We start from the raw sequence: 12,727 nt of genomic DNA on the forward strand, positions 1-12,727 counted from the left end.
TTGCATCTGATTGGAGTATTTTTGATATTTAAAAAAATAATAAAAGAAGAAAAAAATCACAGGGGCCACAGGCCCTGCATTATAAAAGTCGGTACCAGCCAGTTGGGGGGAGGGGCCGTGGGGGGTGAAGCTGAGCAGGAGGCGATGCCGCAACTGCGGGTCAGGGAAACCCAGGGAGGGTCTGGTGCCCCATCACTCCAATGCTCTCAGCCTTCTCTCAGGCGGAGACAGAGCGGCGTTCGCAGCATGAAGGCATCGATCTCTGCTGTCAAGCAGTGATGGTGCAGGATGCCCATCAAGTACACTCTTTGGCCAGCTATCCCTTATTCATGGAGGGTGGTTGCCCTCATACAGATGCCCAGACAACATCCCACGACAACAATTTGCTTATCGCTTGCGTGCTTATATTCATTATTAGTCAGCCTCACAGACTTAGATTCTTGTCCTGCATCTGACCTCATATCTGCATGGGTATCTCTGCTCACACTGCCACTCATTCAGCCCTCACCACATTTAACCACATGTGACTCTCACCAAGTGTTCACCCAGCATGTCTGCTTTCCTTTCCTCCTCACACTGCATCACAGTCATTCTGAATTCAAATAAAACTCTCAATGGTGACGACAATGCACACAGTCATCTAGCCCATGAGAGCCTTACCTGCCTCACTCGGTTCATCCTGCCCTACGTCCAAGCCCCTCTGCTACCAGGCTCGTCTTCACACAGTTGAACAGCAAAGGCTGTGGATTCTTCAGCCTTCTCACTCGATAAACAATTCCTGGGACATTGTGGCTTGAAAGAAAGACCGAGTGTATTATTACTACACGTGTAGTAAAAGAGGAGACAGACAAATGGTTGAATATCTTGAGGAGACAGACAAATGGTTGAATTAAGACATCTAGGGAAAGATACTTTGGTTCAAGAAGGCTGACGAAGTTCAGGGTTTCTCTCTCAACTGGAAAGGCACATGGCAAACATGGTGACATCTTCTAGCTTCTTCTCCAGGCCTATTGCTTCATGAAGCTCCCACAGGGGCATTTTCCTTCTTCATCTCCAAAGGTCATTGGCTGGTGAACTCTGTGGTTCTCTCATCATTCTGAAGCTTTCTCCAAAATGTGTCCTTTTTAAAGAATTCCAGTAAACTAATAAAGACCAATGTGGAATGGGTGAAGTCACATCTCCCTCTATTCAAAAGTTAATGCCCACATGTGGGCATATCACATCTCCATGGAGACAGTCTAATCAAGTCTCCAACATACAGGACTGAATAAGGTTTAAAAGGAATGGTCACTCCCATAAAATTGGATTAGGATTAAGGTGTGGTTTTTCTAGGGTACATAAATCCTTTCAAATCAGCACAAGTAGGTATATGGGGAAAATGTCCTATTGCAAACTATGGAGTATGATTACCAGTAATATCTTAATATTCTTTCATCAACAGTAGCAACTGTACATCAAATGGAAAAGGTATAAATTTCATGGGAAGTCTTTTTTTATGTTAAATAATGAAAATATTCTAAAAATTATTGTGATGGTGAATGCAGAACTATATGATACTGTGAGCTATTATTTCATACTTTCAATGGATTGCATGGTGTGTGAATCTTTCTAAATAAAATTGCATCACAACAGAAAGTTCAATGATTGAACTTTCTACTTGTGCAAAGAATGTTGTGGAAATTTTGTTTGATATCACATTGAAACTATAAACTGATTTTGATAATACTGACATCTTTACAATATTTAGTCAATCTATCAATTAACACAGAATGTCCTTCCATTTGCTTAGATCTTATTTGTTTTAGCAATGTTCTCTAGTTATCTATGCACAAGTCCTTTACATCCATGGTAGGATTCATTCCTCAACACTTTGACTCTCTTAGTTGCTATCATGAATGGAACTCCCTTTTTTGTATTTAATCTTTCAATCATTGATTACTTGTGTATAGAAACACTACTGATTTTTGCATGTTAATCTTGTACCTTGCACTTTGCTGAATAACTATATTAGTTCTGAGAACTTTGTCTTGGATTTTTCAGAATTTTCTATATATAAGTTCATTTCCTTTGTGAATTAGGAAAATTTTACTTCTTACTTTTAAATTTCAGTGTTTTATTTTTTCTTGCCTAAGTGCTCTGGCAAGAACTTATAGTACAATGCTGAATAACAGCGATAACAATGGGCATTCTTCCATAGTTCCTGATCTTAGAGGGAGAGCTTTCAGTATTTCACCATTGTCTAAGGTGTTAACTAGGGATTCTTACATATGCCTTTTATAAAGTTGTGATTTGCTTATATTTGCTAAGGATTTTTAAACTACTTTCATAAGAGATATTTGTCTGTAGTTTTCATTTTTTGATAATTTATTGGGCTTTGTGGTGATAATGAGATTACCATTGTAGAATGATTCAGGGAATCATTTTTTTGAAGATTGAGCAGAATTGGAGTGAAGTTCTCTTGGAATGTTTGGTACCATTTACAGTTATATGTTATTTATGTCTTCTATTTCTTGCCAAATCAGAGTAGGTAGTTTGTAAATTTCTAAGATTTTGTCTATTTCATTTAGGTTATCTAATTTACTGATTTTTTTTTCATGGCAACCCTTTCAATTTTTTTTAATTTATACAGGCTTAGGATAATGTTAACCTTTTAATTAATGATTTTTGTTATTTGTATCTTTTTCACTATTTATCAGCTTTGCAAAAGGTTTGCCATCTTTACTGATCCTTTCAAAGAGCTAACTTTTGGCTTTGTTGACTGTATTGTTTTAGTTTTGTTTTGTTTTACATTTATCTCTACTCTTCTCTTTGTTACTTCTTTCCTTCTGCTCACATTGGCTTTGGTTTGCTTTCTTTCTCCTATTTTTTCCAGTTTTGAGGTTAGGTCTCTGATTTGAAGTCTTTCTCCTTTTCTATTGTACAAATTTGAGCTATAAATTTTCCTCTTAGCACTGCCTTCACTGCATCACACAAATTTTTATATGTTCTATTTTCATGTTTATTTGCTTTGTAATATTTCTTAATTTTACTTCTGATTTTACCATCATCTAATTAGTTAAGAGTATGATTTATTTTGTACTCAAAGAAATAATCAGTATGCTGTATGGTAGGATCCCACATTTCACTATTTTTCCATTTGAGTGTTGCAGCATCATATGTTGAATTTTTGCTTGTTTTTTTTTTCTGTTTTGATTGTTTGTGTTTTTGCATAGTGCATGGATTTAGAATCAAACTTGAGCCTCCTGCAAGGCAGGAAAATATGTATGCTTTTAAATTTCAACATATTTGTGAATTTTCATTTTCCCTCTATAATAGATTTCCAGTTTCATTCCATTGTACTTGGGGAATATGCATTATATGGTATCCATGATTTCCCTTGTAGTCAGAGGATATGTGTTATATGACTTCCATATTTTCCAACTTATTGAGACTCTTTTGGTGATCCCATATATGACATACCCTGGAAAATGGCATGTATCCTCAAGGACAATGTTATGCTGTTTCTGTGGAGTATAGTGTTCTATATATGTCTATTAGATAGTTAGCTTAGTGTTATCATTCAAGTCCTATACTTCCTTATTGATTCCCTGATCAGATGTTTTATCCAAAATGGAAAGTGGTGTGTTAAAATCTCCTAGTATTCAGGTAGAATCCTCAATTTCCCCCTTCAGTTTTGTCAGTATTTGATTCATACATTTGGGAGTTCTGCTATTAGTGTATTTTTCTTTATAATCATAGCATTTTTCTGTTAAATTGAACAATTTACAACTGATTTTGAAAGCCAAAAGAGGAAATGGCAAAAAAGAAAGTTGGAAAATGTGAATTGATCTCAGGGAAATGATGGACAAAGCAAAGTGAACAAATATAAAAATCATCAGTGTCCCAGAATGGGAAAAGAAGAGTAAGGGGCTACTTGAGGATATAATTGGGAAAACTTTCCAACCCATATAAAGGATACAAATATACATGTCAAGGAAGACAAAAACTCCAAATAGTATAAATCCAAATAGGCCATCCCCAAGACACACACTAATAAGACTCTCAAATGTTGAAGAGAAGCAGAAAATCCTGAAAGCAGCAAGAAAAAAAAATCTACTACATACAAGGGGACTCTCACTGTTCTGTGAAACCAGGGACAAGGTTGCAAGCCTCCAGAAATGTTATGTGGAAACAGAACAAACCAGGGCTGAGGCTCTGAAGTTTCAGGCAGTAGGTTTTATTGTCTATAGCCATAGGGCTCAGCTGAGGAGCCTCTGAAAGTCTGAGCCCCAAACAAAAGGTTAACATCAGTTTTTATAGACAGGATGACACATTAAAAACAAGGTAAATGATTGGCTGGTTTAAATTGCGAAGGACAATGAAGCTGGGTATACAGAAGCTGATGAGCAGTTGTGGGGGAGGGGGCTTCACAGGGTCTTGTTTTATCCTACCTATTGACCATCCTCAGGGTTTGGGAGATTATTCAAACAAGGAATGGCCTGAGTAAACAGGGGCCCATCTGTTGCAACAAGAAGTGGCTTTAACAAACAGGGGCTGCCTGCAACAATATGACTGATTTTGAACTGCTCAACTGGTATTATATAGGTGAAAAGGCATATTTAATATCCTGAAAGATGAAGACACGCAGGCAAGAATTTTGTACCCAGTCAAATTCTCCTTCAGAACTAGTAAGAGATTAAATCTGAGGAAGAGATTAAAATTTTCACAGACAAATGAATGTCGAGACAAACTAAGAGATTAAAATTTCACAGACAAACAATTTTCTTGTCAACAAGACACTGGCCCTACAAAAAATACTAAAAGGAGTTCTGCCAGCTGAAAAGAAAGACAGAAGAGGGAGATGTGGAAGAGGGCCCAAAACTGAAGAATGCCAGTAAGGGTAATTTACAGGATAAAAAGAGAAAATGGGAAAAGAATATACAGATCTGGCAAATAAAATCCAAATGATAAAATACTCGATTCAAGAAATGCCTTTACAGTAAAAATTTTGAATATTAATGGACCAAACTTATGAATTAAATGATACAGATTGGCAGAATGGATGAAAAAATATAATCCACCTGTTGAAAGCAATGACACAAATAGAAATTTGCACACCAATATTCATAACAGTATAACTAACAATTGCCAAAAGATGAAAACAATCCCAGTGCCCATCAACAGATAAGTGGATTACCAAAATGTGATATATGCATACAATGGAATATTATGCAGCAGTAACTATGAAGCACATGACAAGATGGATAGCTTTGAGGATATAATGCTGAGTGAAATCAGTCCGGCATAAAAAAGGATACATGCTGTATGATTCCACTTTTATGGACCTGGTAAAAGTAAAATCAGTGGCTTATAATTCAGAATACAAGGGACCTAAAGATAGATAGAAGCTAGGCATGACTGAATGTTTAGCTAATGAGGTTGAATTCAAATGTAAGGAAATAGAAGTAAAGGTAGTTCACTAATGGGTGTATTAGTAATAGTATCATAATAAGGGTGAACATAATTGAAAGGGCTTGTATAGAAGTATGTGTTGCACTGCTTAACACTACAAATATAAATAAGTTCTTGCATGAGCTACTTCAAAGGTATGAGTCTTGTACAATGACTGTATCATTTCAGAGTATGGGGGAACTGCTATTGTATATTATGGGATATGTTTAACAGCAACACTAGAGGTAAATAATGGGGGAAGAGAGAAGAGTTCAGGGGAGATTTAGACTTCTAATGGTAAAGGTGTGTTTATTGCTTATATTTTTCTTGGGAGCAAAGAAATTATCAAAAATTGAGCATGTTGATGGATTGTTGACATTGAGTATTATATATGATGCTACCAAATGGAAGTGACTGAATGATGCACTAACTGAGAAGTAGTTAGTGAATGATGGTGTATACATATGATCAAGTATTGTGCTTCTACAGAAAAGAATGAAGTTGTGAGGTAGGCAAAATTGTGAGTGAACCTACAGGACATTTGGTCAGGCAAAATAAGACAGAAACAAAAAAAGGAATTACTGTATGGTCTCCTTTAGAAAATACTTAAAGAAAAAAATGGGTCTAGATTGCAAGCTCTTATAGTAGTCACATTTAGCCTGGAGTGGTAATTATTATTTCTAGATTTTGAGAGGTTATTTTAGATATGCATAAAGTAGTACTTGGGGGGGAAATATTGAACTATTAAATTTGCCACCAGGGAAACCCCTGTAATTGTGACAAATATTTGTGATGCCCAAGTCAATAAACCAAGCCCCTGATCTTAAGGCTTGCTCTTCTGAAGTGTATGTAGGTACCAGAGAAGCTTAGCCTTCCATAGCTATCCCTAAGCGTTACTTCCAAATGACAACTTTTGTTGCTCAGATGTGGTCTCTTTGCCTCTCAGACCAGCCCTACAAGTGGAATCTTTGTCCTCCCCTCTATGTGGGACATGGTAACCAGAAGTGAAAGTCTACATGGCAATGTGGGAGATGACTCCCAGGGATGAGTCTGGTCTTGGTTCCATGAAACCCAACAATGCCATCCTGACCAAAAGGGTAAGAAGAAGTATAATAAACAAATATTATTGGCTAAGTGAGACCAAGTACAGTCAGGAGGCTACTCTGGATGTTACTCTTATGCAAGCTTCAGTTAGATATTGCTACCTATCACAGCTTGCCAAACACCAAACAGAACCATTCCTGCCAATTGTACAGAACAAGAACACTTAGGGTGCTATTTAAGATTCTACAAATGTTCCATGCACTAGGGTAACTTTCCAGAAACCTAAAAACTTATAGATGGGTCCCTAGACTAAATAAGTCCTGAAATTCAGAGGGGCTAGCCTCCCCAGAACATCAAATAGTTCCATCCCCCTATACCATATTATTCACAGCCCATTCCAACATGAAAACGTTATAATGGGAATAGCTCAAATACCTCTAAAGAGTGGTAAAAAGATCAAAGATGATGTTGGGGTTATACAGAGCAGATAGGGTTTAACAAATGAGTATGATTGTTGAAACATTATATTAATATTTCTTTTATTCTCCAGGACCTGAGGGCTGCTAGAAGTAAAAACCTAAAATGATGGAATTGTACACCATACCAAACTCAGAAATTTGATTTATAATTGTTTTGATGTGCTTTCAAATGAATTACTTTATAAATATTATGTTATTTTTCACACACAAAAAAGGAAAAATGTATTTCTTCTAGCCTTCAATGTTTTGGAATAGCTATAAGGAAAAGTCTGAAATAGTGGAATGATAGCCAATAGCAAACTCTGAAATCTGCTCTGTATCTACTTTTTGAACTATACTGTGAAAATTGCTTTTTCTTACTTTTCTTTGAAAGGAAGTATGATCCAGCTGTATGCTACTTACAAAAGACTCATTTTAGGCACTAGGATACAAAGAAATAGAAAGTGAAAGGTTGGAAAAAGATGTTCCACACATTCTATAGCCAACAGAAAGCAAGAGTAGCTATATTAATATCAAACAAATAGACTTTAAATATAAAGACATCATAAGAGACAAAGAAGGATGCTATATATTAATAAAAGGGATAATTTAACAAGAAAAAATAACAATCATCAATGTTTATGCTCCCAATCAAGGAGGTCCAAAGTACATGAATCAAATATTGGCAAAACTGAAGGGAGTGATAGATGCTTTGACAATAATAGTAGGAGATTTCAATACATCACTCTTATTTATAAGATAGAACAATCAGACAAAGGAGCAAAAAGGAAATAGAAAACTTAAACAATTTGATAAATGAATTAGACCTAATACACATATATACATCATTACATCCCAAAACACCAGGGTATACATTCATCTTTACTGCTCACAAAATATTCCTACCTATAGGTATGCCTAAGAGTTACTTCTGGAGGACCTCTTTTGTTGCTTGGAAGTTGCTTCTCTCTTTCTAAGCCCAACTCTGCAAGTAAAATCACGGCCCTACCCACTACATGTAACATGACATCCAGGGTGGAAGTCTCCTTGCTGGCATGGGTGATGACTCCCAGTGATGACTCTGGCCCTGGCACCATGGGCTCAACAATGCCATGCTGACTAAAAGGGGGAAAAGAAGTGGAACAAATGAGGTATGAGTGGCTGGGAGAGTTCAAGGAGAGTTGAAAGACTACTCTTATGCAAGCTTCAGTTAGACATTGCTACCTACCATAACTTGCTGAACCCCAACCAACACCATTCCAGCCAATCCTAAAGAACATCTAGTGTGTTATGTAAGAGTCTACAAAGTTTCCATGAAGTAGGTTAACATTCCAGAAACTTATAACCTCCAGATGGGTCCCTGTCTAGAAAAGTCCTGAAATGCAGAGGGGTCAGCCTCTCCAGAACATCAGCTAGTTCTTCCCCACTTTCCCATATTATTGACAGCCCCTTCCAACATGAAAAAGTTAGGACAGGCATAGCCCAAATATTCCTAAAGAGTGGGAGAAAGGTGACAATGGAGTTATAGAGAGAAGGTAGGATTTAACAAATGAGTATGATTGCTGAATCATTATCTTGATATTTCCTTTAGTCTCCAGTATCTTAGAGCAGCTAGAAATAAAACCTAACATGGTGGAATTATAACCCATACCAAACTCTGAAATCTGTTCTACAACTAATTGTTGCAATGTGCTTTAAAATTTATTACTTTTTTATATATATGTCATTTTTCACAAAAAAAAAGAAAGCAAATTATTCTAGCCTTCATGTTTTGGAGCAACTAGAAAGCAAAATCAGAAATAGTGTAATGGCAATCCATAACGAACTCTGAAATCTGTTCTGTATCTGCCTTTGAAGTGTACTTTGAAAATCACTGCTTTTTCTGTGTTTTCTTTGTATATATGTTATACTTAACAATAAAAAAACATTTAAAGAAAAAAATTATCCAGGATAGGTCATATGCTGGGGCAAAAAAGAGGAATTTATAAATTTAAAGATATTGAAATTATTCAAAACACTTCCTCTAATTACAATGGTATGAAGCTGGAAATCAATAACCACCAAAGAATGAGAACTTTCACATATATATGAAGACTAGATATATATAAGATTACATTTCTGCTAGAGAAATCAGTAGCTATCTGGAGACAAATGAGAATGAGAATAAAACATATCAGAACTTGAAGGATGCATCAAAGGCTATACTGAGAGGGATTTTTTTTTGACTTACATGAAGGAAGAGAGAGGAAAAATTGAGAACTTAACCACTCACCTGGAAGAACTTCAGAATGAACAATAAAGTAACCACAAAGCAAATAGAAGAAGAGAAATAACAAAGATTAAAGCAGAGTTAAATGAATAAGATAACAAAAGAACAACAGAAAGAATCAATCAAGCAAAAGGTGGTTCATTGGGAAAATCAATAAATTTGAAGAGCCACTATCAAGGCTGACCAAAGAAAAGAGAAAGAATTCAAATAAACCAAATCAGAAATGAGGGGGGTCATTACCACAGACCCTGAAGAAATAAAAAATATCGCTAGGATACTATAAACAAATATATGCCAACAAACTAGACAACTTAGATGTAATGGGAAAATTTCTAGGAAGACACAAGCAAGGTACACTGACTCAGGAAGAAATAGAAGATCTCAATAAACCAATCACATATAAAGTGATTCATTTAGTTATCAACAATAATCCTACAAAGAAAAGCCCAAGACCAGAAGGATTCACAGGGGAATAGTATCACAAAAGTACTAACACCAATTCTGTTCAAACTTTTCCAAAAAATTGAGGAAAAAGATGCACTACCTAACTCATTTTATGAAGCCAACATCTCTTTAATACCAAAAATGGGTAAAGATGTTATAAGAAGGGAAAACTACAGACCAATCTCCCTAATAAATATGATGCAAAAATTCTCAACAAATCAAACCCAACAGCCCATTAAAAGAATTATACACCATGACCAAATGTGCCATGAATGCAAAGATGGTTCAACTCAAGAAAATCAGTTAATGTAATGCAGCCCATTAAGAAAACAAAAGGAAAATCACATGATCATTTTGATTGATGCTGAAAAAGCATTCAACAAAATTCAACATCCTTTTCTGATAAAAACAGTTCTAAAAGTAAGACTCAAAGGTGATTTCCTGAATATGATAAAAGGCCTATATGCGAAACCCATACTGGCATCATAAGCAATGATGCAAGACTGAAAGAAATCTCCCAAAGATTGGAAATGCAACAAGGATGCCCTCTGTCACCACTATTGTTCAACATTGTACTGGAAGTTCTAGCTAGAGCAATCAGACAGAGCAAAGAAATAAAAAGCATCCAAATGGGAAGGGACGAAGTAAGGTTTTCATTATTTACAGATGACATAATATCATACTTGAAAATTCTGAGAAATATGCAACAAAACTACTTGAGCTAGTAAACAAATACAGCAAGGTAGCAGATTATTAAATTAATGTGCAAAAATCAGTAATGCTTATATGCACCAGCAATAACCTAACTGTGGGAACAATTAAGAAAACTTCCATTCAAAATAGCAACTAAAAGAGTGAACTATGAAGGAATGAGCTTAACTAGGGATGTAAAGTATGTGCACACAGAAAACTACATAACATTTCTGAAAGAAATCAAAGAGGATCTAAATAGGTTGAAAAACATTCCAGGTTTATGTTTAGGAAGGTTAAATATAATTAAGATATCAAATCTGCTGAAATTTATCCACAAATTCAATGCAGTACCAATCAAAACTCTAACAACCTACCTTGAAGACTTGGAAAAGCTAATTACCAAATTCATCTGGAAGAGAAAGAGACCCTGAATTGCTAGAAGCATCCTAAAAAAGAAGAATGAAGTGAGAGGATTAACAGAACCTGATTTTAAAAATTATAAAGCCTCCTTGTTCAAAGTAACATGATACTGACATGAAGATAAAAGTATTGACCAATGGAATTTAATCAAGAGTGCAGAATAGACCACTAATTCTATCATCAACTAAATTTCTAAAAGGCACCCAAATCCACTGAACTGGGACTAAATAGTCTTTTCAGTAAATCGGTTTGGGAGAACTGGATATCAATAAGAAAATGAATGAAAAAGGAGCATTATCTTACACACAATAGGGAAACATCTTCAAGACTTAGGAATATGAGATAGCTTCCTAAACATTACACATAAAGAACAAGCAACAAAAGAAATTATTTTGTGCCTCAAAAGACTTTGTAAAAAAAGGTGTAGACAGCCAACTCGAGGGAGAAAGTATTTGAAAATCACTTCATCATTGGATGAAACATCCAAATCTAGGCATAATCAAGACAAAGGGCATTTGGGTGCTGGCTACCAAAGGCTGTGGTGTTTGGAGGCTGGCAGCTCACAAGTATTGGTCCTTAGGTTGTCATATGGCAAGAAACATGGTAGCATGTTTAGTATATTTCTTCTCCTGGCTTCATTGATTTCACCTACTTATTTGCTGTGGTTTTTCTTTCTCTGTCTGAGCTCTATATTCTTTGAAAGGATTGCTTTAATAGGATTAAGACTCATTTGATTGGGGTGGGACACACCTGAGCTGAAGTAACCTCAATGAAATGTTCTATGTACAATAGTTCACATGCACAAGAATGTATTACCTTTATGAACATATTTTTCTACGGCACATGCAGCTTGAATCACTACAGTGACCAAAGAAGAATAAGGTAAGCATTGAATGTCAGCCAAGCAAATGTACCTGGAACATGGGAATATCGACAATTTTTCATCATCATAGGGTTGTTTGACTTAGTGTCCAAATACAGTGAGAATGTCTAATTGCAGATACCCAAGTCCAAAAAGATGCTGCAGAACCTTATATAATTTCAAACAAGGAGAAACTCTATGTTTCCACAATAGTTCATTTTTATTTTCAAAGAGAATCCAGTAACATGAATTCCCCCAGAACAGTCTAAGTTGATGTGAAAAAGTATATAGGTGTTGTTTTTATTACTAAGATCTAAATCCACAACAAATTCATGGAGCAGAATAATTATTTAGGATACATTTAATCTTCTTACCTTTGCTTTCAGTACATATTCATTGAATTCCTAGCACTGCTCTGAGTGTTGGATATTGAATAGAAGAAAAATAATAAATTTGTGCTCTAGAAGAGTACATCCTAGTGTGATGCAAATCTAGATGTAAAGCATAAGTGAAGAAAAAATATTTCAAAAAGATTTGCATGCTATAGGTAACTAAATTATGTATATAAATTATAAAATAAAATACGAAAATATAAAACAATATCTGTTTTAGGTCCATCTCAAGAAAATAGATCACATAGAAAGGTAAACTTGACTCACTCACAGAGACCAGGTGACTGGTATTTTCCAGCATCACATCTCTGAACAGCTTTCTCCGGGATGTGTCTAGGAGGGACCACTCTTCCTGGGTGAAGTCTATAATTATATCTTTCAAGTTCACTAATTCCTAAAGACATCACAGACATTCAGATTCAAAGAGGATTATCTCTACTGATGTCCAGTGTAAGATGTTTGAGAGGGCAGCACCGAGGAAGTAGTGCCTGTTTACAGAAAATTCAAACTGAGTAGGCATTTCAAGTCAGATCATTCTCAGTGCTGAATAAGGTTATCTGAATTTCACACAGGCAGACATGTGCAACGTACACTTTGATTACTTTAAACTCCGTATCAAAGAACATCCCAAGACTTCCAAGAAGAAGGCCAAATAGAGAAACAGGAGATCAGTCCTGCTCCATGGAAAAGTTACAGAAGGGACAGGAGGGTGACT

Source organism: Tamandua tetradactyla, chromosome 9 (assembly GCF_023851605.1).
Source record: "Tamandua tetradactyla isolate mTamTet1 chromosome 9, mTamTet1.pri, whole genome shotgun sequence".
NCBI lineage: Eukaryota > Metazoa > Chordata > Mammalia > Pilosa > Myrmecophagidae > Tamandua > Tamandua tetradactyla.